Below are 16,446 nucleotides of genomic sequence, written 5' to 3' on the forward strand. Positions count from 1 at the left end.
TCACCCCAACGGATCTCAATATACGTGGGGACGTTGGGCTAATGGGAGAGCATCCTTTGCTAGACTTGACTGGTGGTACATAAACTCGCATTTCAGGACTGCTGCTTTCTCTCCGGTTCACTTTCCATCCTTATTTTCCGATCATCATTTTGTTACCATGGGCCTCTTTTTCCCTCAACCCTCACATAAAAGTATGTACTGGAAATTCAACACCAATCTTCTTGAAGATACTTCTTTTAAAAAAGGCTTCTATACCTTTTGGGCTATCCAACTCTCAAAAAAGCCTCTTTTTCTTCATTAGAGTTATGGTGGGACAACACAAAAGCACAGATCAGAGTGTTTTGTCAGCAGTTTGCTTCAAATGTTACCAATGTTAAAAATACAACAATGGCTCTGTTAGAAGCTGATATCATACAGTTAGAGAGTAAAGTGGCCAGATATGGAAACAGGAGGGACCAAATGATATTAGTTGAAAAGAGGACCCAATTGAGAGAACTGACGCAAGAAAAAGCAGCAGGGATGTTAATCATATTGTTGTGCTTGAGGAAATTCGCAAACCACCATTCAGGTCCCATAGGTGAGATATCTCTGTAAGTATATGTGTAGTTAGCCCAAACCTGTTGTTTAGAGGGAATAAATGTCATTCATTCGGGCTGCGACCCTTTAAGATAGCCGTTTTTCTGTTCTATCTTTATTTTGAACCAACCACGTCTCAACCGCCATCACACAACAACCACCAACCGCAACGCCGCTTCACAATAACAACAACAACGCCAACAGCCACGACCTTTACCGTCACAACTCGCTCTCGCAATCATCGCATCACCGCCATCCCAAGCGTCGCAATGGCCATCATCGTCACAATAAACCCTCCACCACCTTCACCTATCCTCCTTCTGCCGCCATTCCCGCACCGCTTGTGGGCACCGATCCTGGACTCATACAGGGCGCGCGCCGAGCAGCGGGTGCAAAAAGCGGCCTTTCCGGGGAAGTCGGATCAGGAATGATTCACGCCCACTTCTGTTCCGTCCTATCAGCGAGCGCGGGGCGATTTGGGCCCGCCTCCAGGCGCGTCGGAGTATAATCGATATATGCAGATTCGCGGATCGGGAATGATTCACGCCCACTTTTCCTCCGTCCAATGGGGGAGCGTGGCTCCGCCCCTGAGCCGATCCTGATCCAAAAATCTGCATATGGTTTCTCCTGTCGCACTATAAAGCGCGAGCGTGGAGTGAATTGGGTCGAGTCGAGAGTTTCTGTTTCGGGCTCGGGCGAGTTGGAGAGGTGTGGCAGCGACAGCGGCAGCGGCAGCGAGAGAGTTTCTGTTTCGGGCTCGGGCGCGTTGTGGCGGCGGCGAAGCGTGGCAGCAGCAGCAGTCAAGACCGGGTTCGGAGTCTGTCGGGGAGCTGCGGAGAGGGGAGGCCGGGAACGCGGTCGAGGTCGCAGTGGAGTCGCTCGTCGCGGGACCCAAGCAAGCCAGATATCCTCTTTCCCCAGAGCATCAACAACCCCTCCTGTTTCCCCCCCGCGCTGAGATAGTGCGAGAAGGGGGCCCGTTCCCACCCCATTCCAAGCAGTGCCAGCGAGGCCCGCGGAGGAGCGTGGAGTCGGGGCGCCGCCGCCATTTTGCGGCTCATCACCAGACGGGTAGGCTCGACGCGGTCTCGGCCCCAGGCCCGTCTGCCCCCTTGTAGTTGAGGGTGGCCCCTTTTTCTTTTGCTTTGGAGTATATGTGTTGTCGGCGCCGTCTGTAAAGTAAAACTGTGTAAGTGTTGCCGTGTGCTCGCGTAGTCAGTAGTAGATCTGTATTGTGTCTCTTTTGTTGCATTTGCTTTTTGTGCATAATTGTTGTGTTACTTTTACATTTGCTTTTGGTGCATAATTGTTGTAATTGTATATGTGTGCTTTCCGTTTGCCGCGGAATAAATGTGCCTTATGTTGAACTGTCTTTCCCGTTTCGCTTCGTCTTTTCTTTTATTGAATCTCCATCTTACTTCACGTAAAGGGTTGGTCGTGGGCTAAATACGCCCGATAATTAATCGGAACCGTCGAGGTTGACGATAACACCACTCGGTTATCCCGATAGTACGGAACGGGTCGCTTAAAGTGGCCCGTGTCCGAAGTCGACCTGCGGCGAGGTGCGATCTCCTGGTGTACCCTCCGTGTGGGTACTTAGGTAGGTCGAATTTGGCGAACAACCCTATCCCACGCGGGGGGCCGATTGGCACGATCGTGGTGAGGCCGAAAGGCCCACCCGTGACTAGTTCCCGGCGTTAGTCCGAGAGGGTCACGACGGAATTGTCCGTCCGGTGGGCGACGTGCCGCGATTCGAGTTACGTGGCCGCTCGCACGCCGGCGGGCGCGAAATCGCAACAATATTAAGGATAAACAACATCAAGGTTTTAGATACTCCCAGCAAATCCTTTTTCCAAATGGATTTTGTCAATAAATCACAAAAGACCGTTTTTTCTCTGCTCGATTCAAGAGGAAACATTGTTGCTAACTCCAGTTATGTATGGTTGTGCATTAAAGATTATTTTTCAAAACTTTATGCAAAACATACTGTTTGTGAGCAAACTATGGAACTTTTAACTTCTCACTTTCCTTCCATCACTGAGCCCCAGCATCTGTGCTTGGACTCACCAATCACATTGCCTGAGCTAACGCAAGCCCTTGCTGGATTGAACTCGGGGAAAGCGCCTGGAATTGACGGCTTACCAGCAGAGTTTTTCTTGGCGTTTTGGGACCTTTTGGGCCCTGAGTTACTGAATGTCCTGGAATCATCTTTGGTAAATGGAGAACTGCCTCTAAGTTTTAGAAGAGCGGTGGTGTCTCTTCTACCAAAGACTGGAGACTTACGGCAGATGAAGAACTGGCGACCGGTCTCGGTATTATGTACGGACTACAAAATATTGTCAAAAGTGTTGGCCAGTCGGTTGAAGATGGTAATTGGTGATCTCGTCAACTCTGATCAGAACTACTGTATCCCGAACAGATCAATTTATGATAATATTTTTTGATCAGAGATTTGCTGGAGTGTGATTCCATGGAAAAAGAATTTGGGATAATATTCCTTGACTTAGAAAAGGCATTTGATGGTGTTGATCACGTGTTTTTGCATCATGTGTTGGAAGCATGTGGTCTTGGTACCAATTTTAGGGCCTATGTATCCTTACTGTACAGCAATATATTTAGTAATTTTAAAATTAATAATGAGCTCGTCTCTCCTATACAAGTACAGAGAGGGGTGAGGCAAGGGTGCCCCGTTTCTGGATTATTATTCTCCTTTGTTATAGAACCACTTCTAACTCTATTCAGGAAAAATCTTTCAGGAGTAACTATATCCACAGGGATTCCTTCAATAGTTGTATCAGCTTATGCAGATGATGTCGCTCTGGTCATTAAGAATGACAATGATATCTCTGCATTTGTTAAGTGTTTAAATCTCTTTTGCTTGGCATCTTCGTTGAACTATAATTGGAACAAGAGTAAAGCCTTATGGGTTCCCAGACTTAAAAACAATCCACTGAGGACACGGTTAGTACCACTGGTGCATTTGCCTTCAAAGTTAAAATGGGTGGAAGAGGGAGTCAAATATCTAGGCGTCTTCCTAGGATCCCCATTCTATGTCCTCAAAAATTGGGATGGGATGGTTGAACATGTTAAAAACAGATTTAGACTATGGAAGAGAGCCCTACCCCACCTTTCCTACAGAGCTAGGGTTCTAGTTGTAAATTATTTGGTTGCCTCATCTTTGTGGTAAAAGTTTATCTGCCTCCAACCACTGGAAGTGCTACTGAAGGCTGTTCAAAGGCTACTGGTTGATTTTTTTCTGGAGTGGTTTTCACTGGTTACAGCCAAATGTTATATGCCATCCTTTGGCTGAAGGGTGCCAAGGACTTGTCGAAATAAAAAGCCGCAGAATGGCTTTTCGGCTGTGCTCCACTCAGATGTTAATGCACGAGGAACAGCTGCTTAGCCGACTTCTGGCCCGTCACATCTTGCAACAAGCAAGTGGGCTCGGTTACAGCCTTGAACTCTTATTGATCAAACTCCAGCATGTTGATATATCTCATCTTTCAACATTTTATCAGAGTCTTTTGAATGCTTGACAGAGCCTTTCGGTTAGTCGCCAGCAGGGAACTTATGCTACAAACATGTTTGTGGAAGAACCCCTATTTTACAACCCATTTTTTCTTGCAATTCCTTGAAGCCGTGACCTTTATCAACACTTTATTGCATCAGTCATAATCAAAATACTACACCTCCACCATTATTCCGGGTTGGAGTGGAAAACAATGCCGGAGATAGCAGATATGACAAGAATATGGTCAAATAGGACAATCGGCAAAATCCTAAGAGAAATTGTGAAAAAAAGTTCTCAACTTGAACTAAAATGGACTCAAGAAAGGTTTTTGACAACAAATGACCGAGGGTTTCCTGGGTTAATTGTACAACCGGGTCAAAGAGATTTACCCCCATTAGCTCAGGAAAAAATATTTTTCAGAAATATAGCAGTAAAGACCAATATAGACTGTCCACTCGAGTCCTACTTGAGGACTCTCCATTGAAGGAAGTGGCCAGATGGAAAAGACTAATGCCGGAAGGATTCCCATCTGAGCCTATATGGAACTCATTCTATAGTAAGCTGGTTGCAAAAAGGACTGGAGATTTACAGTGGCAACTAGCACATTTGGGTTATTCCTTCGAATAAGTGGTTAAGTAATTTTTCTCCCATATCCAGGTGCTGCCCTTTCTGCATTTGTACAGAGAATTTGTTCCATGCATATGTTGACTGCACAAGGCTTTTGCCATTATTTCAATGGCTGAACCACATGGCAAAAAGATGCAAATTACCTTCTCACAAAGATTGTTTATTTTCGGGTGGAAAGAACAAGTAAACTCATTATTTTTGTTCTTAGTTGCCACAGCAAAAATGGCGATTTATTTATCGAGGAAGGAGAAATTGAAAGGAAAGTCGATTGTGATGTGCAATGTTATGTTTTTTTTTCAATGCCTTAATAACAGCAACACTGAAACTTGAATTTTGTTTTTCTAAAAGTGAAAAGAGTGTTGATGACTTAAAGACATCTTGGTGTCATGAGGGGATTTGCAAAGTTCATGAGAATAATTTATTGATATCCCTGTAGTTTTTTTTTGATTGTTTTGGAATGCATTATTGAGTTTTGAGTATTTATGGTTTTCATTGAAATGTTGTAAGTATTAATGTACTGCCACTAAATAGTATATTTTCACCGACTGGCGCACATATATATATATATATATATATATATATATATATATATATATATATATATATATATATATATATATATATATATATATATATATATATATATATATATATATATATATATATATATATATATATATATATATATATATATATACATATATACATATATATATACATATATATATTTTTTTATATGCATATATATATATATTTTTTTTATATGCATATATATATATATATATATATATATATATCTTCTCTTCTTCTTTCGGCTGCTCCCGTTCGGGGTCGCCACAGCGGATCATCCGTATGATCCGCATCATGATTTGGCACATGTTTTACGCCGGATGCCCTTCCTGGTCGCCTCTTACGACACAGGGATATGGTACACCTATTTTAACCGGGGTATACACCGGCCCAGTACACTGGTACTCATTTCGCTGACCTCGGAAGGATGACAGGCTGAGTCAACCCCCTGGTGTATTAATTCAGTGGCCCAACGGGGCTTGAACTCAGGACCTTTTGGACCCCAAGCCGCTGCCCTAACCACTGCGCCAACACCAGGCTTATATAAAATATATATATATAAAATATATATATATATAATATATATAATATATATAAAATATATATATATATATTAAAAAAAAATAAGCCTGGTGTTGGCGCAGTGGTTAGGGCAGCGGCTTGGGGTCCAAAAGGTCCTGAGTTCAAGCCCCGTTGGGCCACTGAATTAATACACCAGGGGGTTGACTCAGCCTGTCATCCTTCCGAGGTCGGCGAAATGAGTACCAGTGTACGGGGCCAGTGTATACCTCGGTTAAAATAAGTGTACCATATCCCTGTGTCATAAGAGGCGACCAGGGTTGCGTCAGGAAGGGCATCCGGTGTAAAACATGTGCCAAATCACTATGCGGATCATACAGATGATCCGCTGTGGCGACCCCTAACGGGAGCAGCCGAAAGAAGAAGATATATATTTTATATATATATATATATATTTTATATATATATATATATATATATATATATATATATTTTATATATATATATATACATATATTTTTTATACATATATATTTTATATATATATATATATATATATATATATATATATTATATATTGTTTTGTAATAAAAAGATGCTGTCTCACTGTCTGACTGTCTCGCTGTCTCGCTGTCTCGGTGTCTCTCTCTCTTGCTGTCTCGCTGTCTCTCTCTCTCTCGCTGTCTCTCTCTCTCTCTCGCTGTCTCGCTGTCTCTCTCTCTCTCTCTCTCTCGCTGTCTCGCTGTCTCTCTCGCTGTCTCGCTGTCTCTCTCTCTCTCTCTCTCTCTCTCTCTCTCTCTCTCTCTCTCTCTCTCTCTCTCTCTCTCTCTCTCTCTCTCTCTCTCTCTCTCTCTCTCTCTCGCTGTCTCGCTGTCTCTCTCTCTCTCTCGCTGTCTCGCTGTCTCTCTCTCTCGCTGTCTCTCTCACTGTCTGTCTCGCTCTCTCTCACTGTCTGTCTCGCTCTCTCTCACTGTCTGTCTCGCTCTCTCTCACTGTCTGTCTCGCTCTCTCTCACTGTCTGTCTCGCTCTCTCTCGCTCTGTCTCGCTCTCTCTCGCTCTGTCTCGCTCTCTCTCGCTCTGTCTCGCTCTCTCTCGCTCTCTCTCGCTCTCTCTCACTGTCTCGCTGTCTCTCTCTCTCACTGTCTCTCCCTGATCTAATTGAGGAAGCAAACACGAACACTTTGGAGGATAAATGATTTGGCAAATTCATCACAAGCCTCCTTGCCAAATTGAGTCAGCTTAGTCTGCGTGGATCCGCTTTTGCACTGCATCCGCACGGACCCTTCACCACAGATGTTTGTGTTAAAGAAACACAACCATTCGCATGACGACCTAATCTCCTCCAACTGCCAAACTCTATCAGAATGTTGATATTCCAACAATATAAATGTAAGTTCCAAACTTCTGGAGATTCTTCATGTTTTGTTTTTTTTCAAGCATCATGACATAAAAGAAAAACCACAAAATCCTCTTTCTAAATACACATGATCATATATATTTTAAATCTCAAATTCTCTGATGTGCAGAAATCGAGATCTTGGTCTGGCAGGAGAGCTTGGCACTCACCTCTGAGCTGTCCAGGCAAGGTTCGAATCCCAAATCAGCTATAAACTGCAATCCCAGTGTGTTATAGGCAAGGTGCTTCATGAATGTGTGCGCTGTCCCTGGGATGGACGTTAAATTTGGTGTCCCGTCTGCCGGAATTAGTTGGTGGATGTTAAAGATTCCATGGTGTCCTTCATGAAGAGTAAGCGAGCTATCACCAGCATCATGACCAAATTCATGCTCTGAATAATGTTGGGAAGGCAATGGCAAACCACCTAGAATAGCCCTTGTCAAGAAACTCTTTCGGCAGCACCGATTCCCTGTAACGCAATTTGACTGATCGCAATTTGAGTGTGAGAATGGTGTGCTGCATGCATCCAAAGTATTGCAACATCAATTACAAAGCGAATCCGAAACCAAATTCTCAATCACTTTAGGGCTCAAGGAGGGACATTCGAGAAGCCAGCATTGAGCAACTGCTTTGTGAAACTTCTCTTAGGAATGCGAATTACTCGTTCCAGTAACTTGTGCTATTATAACATGCATTGTCCGTTCGGGAAATGTGAGTATTCTGCAGACAAGGTGTGATGTAACGCATCTCCCCACAGTCAGACAAAATACTTTCTCCTTCGGGATAATCCGCTGTGCCTAAACTCCCTAATTTCCTTTGAATTGATTTTAAATGTCCTTTCACATCCCATTCACAAAGTTGAGATGAAGTTGAAGGAAGGAGAGTAAAATGTGAAAGACATTAGGAGATAGTTGGTCTTCACAGGACTATAATGCCGTTAAACTGAATGGTAATGCAATAGAATGTTTCACCCACAGTTATCTCCTTGATTCTTTCTGGCCTGCAGAGGCAGCTCGAATGTTTGTCCCACTGATGACCTGCTGGATAATGTAAAGTCCACATGATTCAGAGCGGCTGAATACAAGGTGATTTGCCCTCATTTCAGATGGAGGTTTTGGCGTTTTCAAACCTTTTCTTTCTTCTCGCTTTCCAACCCATCTCTGTGGATGTAATTAACCCATCAAGTGCAGGAGCCATGATTGAGACGTTTTGTGTAAATGCCGCCATCACAAAGCAATCTGGAATATTGCCTTTCCTTTGCCTCTAAGCCACATCAACTTATCTGCCATTTACACAAAGAAATGTCACCGGCTCTTCGTTCCTCTGGATTAAGGAACCGCTCGTGTCACCAAAGAGACTGAGAATTGGGCATCGTGTGTGTGTGTGTGTGTGTGTGTGTGTGTGTGTGTGTGTGTGTGTGTGTGTGTGTGTGTGTGTGTGTGTGTGTGTGTGTGTGTGTGTGTGTGTGTGTGTGTGTGTGTGTGTGTACAGTGCCCATTCAAGGAGCTTACATTGAAATAATTGTGTATTTTGTGTTAAAAGCATCAAATTTGGCACAATTACAGTTTGTACCATTATGATCAATATAAGATGAGCCAGGCCTAAAAAGCACCATTTGCAGAGCTTACAAGGGGTCATTTGACCCGATAATAAATTTGTTATTAAATGGTATTTATGGGTGCTTTATTGTGTATTAGCTCCCGTTGGAGTTAATCTGAAACGGGGGCTTAAGGATTTTGTCGCAATTTTAGCGTCCATGCGTGCGTGCGTCCGCAACCATATCTCAGACATGTATGGATAGATTTTATTCATACTTGGCACAAAGGCAACACATTATGATATACATATGCACATCAGTTTGTTTCACTTTGTGATCAAAGATGGCCGACTGGCGGCTATTTTAGTTGTTAAAAAAAAGCCGATGATGAACACGTCCTCAACCATTTCTTGGACACTCATTTACCGATGTTGTTCAAACTTGGCACACAGATAAAGAATGATGGCTTATATTAGTATCTCATTTTGTTTCGAGATCAGATCCAATATGGCTGACTGGCGGCTATTTTGTTACTTAAAATGTGTTCTCAACCATATCTCAGATATGCATGGTCCGATTTCGTTCAACCTTGGCACAAGCACAGTACACAATGGCACACACGTGCATCTCACTTTATTTAGTGATCTGATCAAAGATAGCCAACTGGTATACTGGAAGCTATTTTAGTTGTAAAAAAACTCAGTATCGAACACGTCCTCAACCATTTCTCGGACATGCATTCACTGATCTTGTTCAAACGTGGCACACAGATAATGAATGATGGCTTACGTATGCACGTCATGGCTTGCATCATTTTTTTTCGAGATCACATCTAAGATGGCCGAAAAGTGACCATTTTGTAACTTAAACGTGTCCCCAACCATTTCTCGGACATGCATTGTCTGATTTTGTTCAAATGTGGTCCAAGCACAGTACACAATGGCATACACTTACATCTCACTTTATTTTGTGATCTGATCAAAGATGGCTGACTGGTAGACTGGCGGCCAATTTTATTTGTAATAAATATGGCCTTGCCCTTTAACTCCAGATTGCAAAAATTATCAAAGCAACGTGATGGGAGCTACAACATTTATGTCTTTTTTTTCCTTGATGACTATACTACCTGGTCCATAGGATCAGGAAATTTACTTTTAAGCGTACTCTGAGATATCTCAAATGAATTTGCCTTTCCTTTACCTTTCAGCAATTTCTATTTATACAAGTAGCAGTATATTCAAAGTACACAGCCCCCATGCCAAATAATTAAATAACAAATCCCTCAGGGCACGACATGACACCTTGCAGCACATGGAGTTGGAATTGGGAGGGAGCAATGTACAATAATTGATTGATTAATTGCTTAATTAAAATAAGTAAATAATTATCATAAAATAATTAATTTCTCAATCAATTGCTGAATAGTATATCTAAGCCACCACTATTTCATCCGATTCTGTAACATTTTGAAAATTAAGTAATTAATCAATTGTTTGATTAATCAATAAATCAAAAATACCCTTCATAGCCAAAGCACATGGTCACTGTCATGTCCAAATATCGGCGTCAGGTCAGGTCAGGTATGGGAGCATGCGCCAGAGCAGCACATCAATGGTCCTCTTTCTGCCAGTACTCCAGGGGCCTTCATCTGGCCATCCCCCAGGCAGATGCCTGGCCCATCCCCATCTCCTTAATATTCTGATCAATCTGCTGCAACTAAGAGGCATGTGGTCAGCCAATTGGCCTCCTCCACTCACGAGGCTCCCTCGCTGAGAGAATCTGGTGAGCAGGATCAGCGTCAGGAAAACAAGCCACATGTCGATACAGCCGCAGATGATGCCCACGGACTATACAGATAAATAAATCTCATCTGAGTCTCTCTCAGCAAGTGCTTGTTAGACACAAAGTCTGACTAGTGATAGCCATAGATTCTCCGAAGCGACCTGGTACCGAAGGAGTTGAGTCTCCATCTCAGATCCTTGGTCAGAGCCCAAAGATTTGTAGTCTCCCATTCGTAGAGTAAGACTGGAAGCACCAAGGACTTAAAGACTTGGACTTTCATCCTCCTGCAAAGGTACCGACACCACCACACCCCATGATCAAGTGAATCCATGACTCCCCAGGCCCAACCCAATTGTCTAATGACTTCTGGCTCACAACAAGCAGAGACATGAATATCACTGGCAAGGCAGGGCAAGCTCTCTGTGACTTCAACATCCTCACCACAAACAGGAACAGACAAGATAGCAGTATCCAAGGTGTCAATGAAAGCCTAGGTCTTAATTTTGACCCAGGAACCCCATAATCCCAGTTGCTCTGACTCCTCATTCAGCACCTCCAGGGTCTCCATCAGGATATCCAGCATCCTCACAAAGATGACTGCTTTATCTATGAAAAAGTCAAAGATCTTGATATTCCCACACGATGCGCCACAGCTTGATCTCTATGATATCCTCCTCAGAATCCAGTCCATCCAGCTGAAAAGTGTGGGGGCCAATAAACACCCCTAACAAATTCCAGTAGCAACTGAAAATAAGTCAGACATGGAACCACCACATCTCACAGCACTCTCAGTACCAGAGTATAGTTCAGACATCAGATTGATCCGTTTTGGTGGCATCCCATGCAGACTGAGAATCTTCTAGAGGACATCCTGATCACTGAATTGAACATTTGCGGAGATCATGAAAGGCTGCGAGCAGCCCCTGTTGAAACTCTCGCCTGCATTCAGTGAGAACCCGAAGAGCAAGGATACAGTCAATCGTTGACCTTTGGTGTAAAGCCCTACTGCTCTGGGTGCTAGTGCTAAAGCAGATGGTGGCGAACCCTGTCAATAATTATTATCCGAGCAAAGATCTTGCCTGGCACCGGGAGCAGCATCACCCCCTCAGTATTTGTTGCAGTACTGGCGATCACCCTTCCCTTTCCAGAGAGGGACAACAAGGCCTCCCTTCCAGTCAGTTGGGATGATGCCTGTGCTCCAAACAAAGCACAGAACTGCATGCATTGACATGAGTACAGCATTTCCACCAGCCTTGAGAAGTTCAGCGTGGATGCCACAGATCCCAGGAGCTTCACCCCATTTCAACCGGTTCACCACAGCCTGTGTTTCCACAGACGAAGGTGGACCACAGTTGATTGGATGGTCAGCAGTAGGGAGACTAAAACCCCTGCCATCCATCTCAACAGCTGGTGGGTCAGCCTGGTAAAGCTGCTCAAAGTAACTGGCCCAGTGGGCCTTCACTTCAGACTCCTCTGTCAAGAGCTCATCACCCTCCACTCTAAGTGCAGTACACCGAGGGATGGGCTTGGAGGAACGCAATGCACAAATTATTCTGTAAGCAGGATGAGAATCACTTGACCAAAGGTGATACTCTACTTCTTCACAGAGTCTGCACATATCAGTCTTTCTGTCTACCATCAATGAACATGCAGTTTTATGCCTCAGCTCCATGAGCAGCTCAGCTCAGCTGAGCCATCAAGTCTGGCCCTGTGACTGGTCAATCGTATCACTTGGGAGACAAAGTTCCTTTTCGGCTGACTGGGGGTTCCAAGACAACCACAGGCAACATCAAGGATGGTAGTCTTGAAGGCACCACACAACTCTTCAGCATGAGAAGGATAAAGTGGACAAAAACGACTGGATCACCTGGTCTGCCTCCCATTCTCATATGCAGTGGTCTCTTGTACCTCCACCTGCTCTTACTGCACTTCCACCTTTATTTACAGACAATGCACACTCAGCGGCCAGAATCAACCATTCCATGGACATTGTAAATGCAGTTGTTCAGTTTTTCAATCCTGGCTAAGTCCCAGTGACTGCTGGTGATCAATCACTGTACGCACTGGTGAAGCAAATTCAGCTGCCTTGGCCGATTACCCATGGAGAAGACATCTTTGTGGTGATGTTTGGGGGTCTGCATATAGAAAAGGCAATTTTGAAGGTAAGTCATTTGAAATTAAGTGTTTAAAGGTCAAGTAGCATGAGAGGATCATCTTTCCCAAAGGTGTTTTTTTTAACAACAAATGCGTTGGATTTTTTTTCCTCCCTTTTCAGCTGTTCGGAGATTGGTTGGAAGACATCAGATGGACAATCGTTCTAGCCCAGGACAAATGTTCTTCTAAACAAGTGTTCTAAACACAATGTAACCCAAACACTTGAACCCTCCTTGATAGCTTCAAAATAATTATTAGAATGAGTAATTTGGATCGTGGTGATATTATGAGTCTCTCTCTCTCTCTCTCTCTCTCTCTCTCTCTCTCTCTCTCTCTCTCTCTCTCTCTCTCTCTCTCTCTCTCTCTCTCTCTCTCTCTCTCTCTCTCTCTCTCTGTCTCTCTGTCTCTCTGTCTCTCTGTCTCTCTGTCTCTCTGTCTCTCTGTCTCTCTGTCTCTCTGTCTCTCTGTCTCTCTGTCTCTGTCTCTGTCTCTGTCTCTGTCTCTGTCTCTGTCTCTGTCTCTCTCTCTCTCTCTCAAAGTCTGAATAATTTAGTAATATACTACACTAATATTAATCAAGTAAAGAAAAATGGGAATTTAGGCCGGTGATTCTCTCCATTGTAGGCCAGTGATTCTCTCCCCAATCCATCCCACTGGTTTTCTGCCCCCCCTCCCCCCAATAACAACGATGTGTCCCTCCATATTCTCCCAGAGATGATCATTATCATTCTTATATGGCCTAATGTGCAGAGTGCCAAACATGTAATGACCAGTAAATATTTGGTGACTTAATCATACAACCAATAACAGGGTAACCAACGAGTTGGGGGGGGGGGGGTGGGGACTTTAACCCCCAGTGTATTCCATCGATGGGTGGTTTGAAATTGATTCCACATTTGATAGTGGTCACCTGCACCAAATTTCATGCTTTTCACTAAAAGATGCACATTTTGTTTTACAATCTGCAGGTGAAATGTGGTTCACTATTCAGGTGAAACCAGGAGTAAACATATCAATCCCAAACTCTTGTAGAGAATCAGATTGTCATTATTTTAAGGCCTCCTGTTTGATTGGATCTTTTACGTTTTATTATAGATTTTGCGATGACGACGCCCAGAGAAAATGATTTAGAATCACTTATGCATATCATACAAAGCCGCTATCTTTGCCTCAGAAACATTATAGATGTTTCACACAGATATTCGAAAACTTTTCGAAGAGTGACAGTAATTGTTGAGAAGGAAATCGGAGAAAAGTAAGAGGAATACAAACGTTTATGATCTGGCTTTTGCTGAATCACATATCCACCTGTGCAGTCTGTAGTATACAGATACCAGTTCATGGTGATTGCAATTTCCAGGTGGAGAGATGTTGAGGGCATGAAGTCTGACCATAAAATATACCCAAGTGCCATCACATGACTCAGAAAAGCTCAGCTGCTGACCTGCTCAGCCACCAATTCTTGGATACTCTGCTTTGCAATCGTGACCTTACCTCGAATGAAGGCAGTTCTGGTAAATCACATTTCTAACGACCCCTTCAGCATCATTTCATCTTGGATTGACAGGATAGCAGAGACTTGAGGAATACCCTGCAAAATATCAGGGTAAGAATACTGAACTGAATGACATCAGATGTCACATTGAGCTGTTTAATCTGTGTTTGAATCCTGGCACAACTACAAATTCTTACCCTGATATTTCACATGCAGGGTGATATGCTAATGTGTGCGCTTGTCCATCAGAGGGAGATTAAGCCAGTGAATCCATCTGCCAGCACTGGTTTTGGTAGGTGGCAAAGATTCCACAGTGTCTTCCACGAAGACATGCCAGTTATCGCCGGCACCCTGGAACAACTTCCGAATTCCTGCCACCTTCAATCGAACGTCAGGTCCGGCCAGCTAGTTCGTGAAAGATTTGGGCCAAAAACCTTCTCTGGCTGACCCGACAAGGTGTGAATAATTGGGGCCTTTAAAATAAATGTCACATTTCATTTGATTGCATCTTCTTTTTCCTGAATATGTCTGTTCAACTGCAATATGTTGCGTTTACACTGTTTAAAATAGAATCCAAAGAAAATTTTCTCCACCTTGGCAAGGAGCAACTTCTTAGCTGATCTGATTATTTTTTCCTTGCACAGGAATCTCAAAATGTCTTCATTTATGCCTTAGGACAAGTCACAATCAGTTTACATATGTGTGTATATGAATATATACACACATATGTAACTGACTCCACCAAAGTCCCTCCCTCACGCGTGACAGTCACGCCCATTCTCTCGATCAACGCAGACGCTGCACCATAGCCAAGCAGGAGACAATGCACCAATTATCAAGGAGGGATCGTTCAGCGGAGCATCTCCCAAAAACTTACTTGGTGGTGTGGTTGGTCAATTGTGCAAGGTATAACGAGACCGTTAGCCTCATCTCCTCTCCTTTTTGCTCATTTTCTCTTCTTCATCGGGTTTTGTGTGCGTGTGTGTGCGTGTGCGTGTGAGTGTGTGTGTGTGTGTGTGTGTGTGTGTGTGTGTGTGTGTGTGTGTGTGTATGTCATGGCGCCTGTCCTCGTTTAAGTTAAGATTGCAGAAGAATTATATTGGTATAGGTCTGCTCTGTGTCTGCTTTTGTAAATTGCTTGTCTTCTTATTGCACCACACTTTTCTTTCGAGTCCTGCTTACACACAACAATAAATCTATTCACTGTGTCACATATTTTTCCTCGCCTGCCTGTAATAAATCCTTTTGCAGAAATGTTCCCAGCTCGTTTTTGTGATCCAGCATGATCACATTGATCACTTTTCATTGATCCAGCATGATCTGTATCCGAGCCGAGCTGGGACTTTATTCCCAACGATCCATTACTTTTAGGTATGTCCTTGGCAGTGTCACTCGGCTGCATCTGACCCGGTAAGGTTACCCGGTTCAGACAAGGCGTACCGAGGGAGTGTCCCCCAGTAATTAGGTCACGTGATTATAATTAGGTAACCGATTTATATGGAGGACCCTAAGTCACATGGTTGAGTTATTGGCGTTCACGGTCGGTTAGCGACCCGCCACGTCACGGAGTTATCTGTGTGCGATGGCCTGCGATTCCAGGGAGTCTGGTGGGAACTCGAGATAGCTTCCCCCCCCCCCCCTCCCTAGTGGTCTTCTCACCCAGACCCCTGGCCACAACAATATAAAGACTGAGCAGCTATTTAAACTGGTAAGCAATTTAAATGAAAACAGTTCAGATCACTTTAATTGATTGTGTTTCCTGTACTCTAATATTTCCAAATGGAGCATATGACTGGCCACTTTCAATTTACCTGTTTTCCAGAAAATGTAATATGGTGTTCTCATTTGCATCATTTTATAAGATCGTTAAAATGCAGTCTTGGGCCATCAAGCAAATGACACATCTATCTCATCCGCCAAGGGTACCAAATATTAGCACGTGACTTCCTGTGCTTGCTTTGAGTTATCCAACAATGGATGGTAGTTTAATCAGCTCCAGATCCTCAAAATGGAGATAGTCTAAATTAAGATGGTTTAATTTAAGTTCCTCATTTCATCCGCTCGAGATTTTCAAAGTGGAGATGGTCTAAATTAAGTTCCTAATTTCATTTGTTCGAGATTTTCAAAGTGGAGACGGCCTAAATTAAAATTGTCTAAATTAAGTTCCCACTTTCATCTGTTCAAGATCAAGCTTGGTGTTGGCACAGTGGTTAGGGCAGCGGCTTGGGATCCAAAAGGTCCTGAGTTCAAGCCCCGTTGGGCCACTGAATTAATACAC

At 43.5% G+C, this 16,446-nt stretch overlaps 1 long non-coding RNA gene across 1 annotated transcript in view; it reads left to right on the top strand.

Annotated features, from left to right (window-relative positions):
- LOC147031402 (uncharacterized) overlaps positions 1–15,358 on the top strand; it is a 126,818-nt gene extending 111,460 nt beyond the window's left edge. The window contains exons 4-6 of the long non-coding RNA XR_015051844.1: positions 8,207–8,285; positions 14,418–14,624; positions 14,813–15,358. This is a non-coding gene — a long non-coding RNA (uncharacterized LOC147031402). The remainder of the gene's footprint in view (positions 1–8,206; positions 8,286–14,417; positions 14,625–14,812) is intronic.
- The last annotated feature ends 1,088 nt before the right edge of the window (positions 15,359–16,446 follow it).

Source organism: Eptatretus burgeri, chromosome 2 (assembly GCF_056783735.1).
Source record: "Eptatretus burgeri isolate ZD-2024b chromosome 2, Ebu_testis_v1, whole genome shotgun sequence".
NCBI classification, from domain to species: Eukaryota; Metazoa; Chordata; class Myxini; order Myxiniformes; family Myxinidae; genus Eptatretus; species Eptatretus burgeri.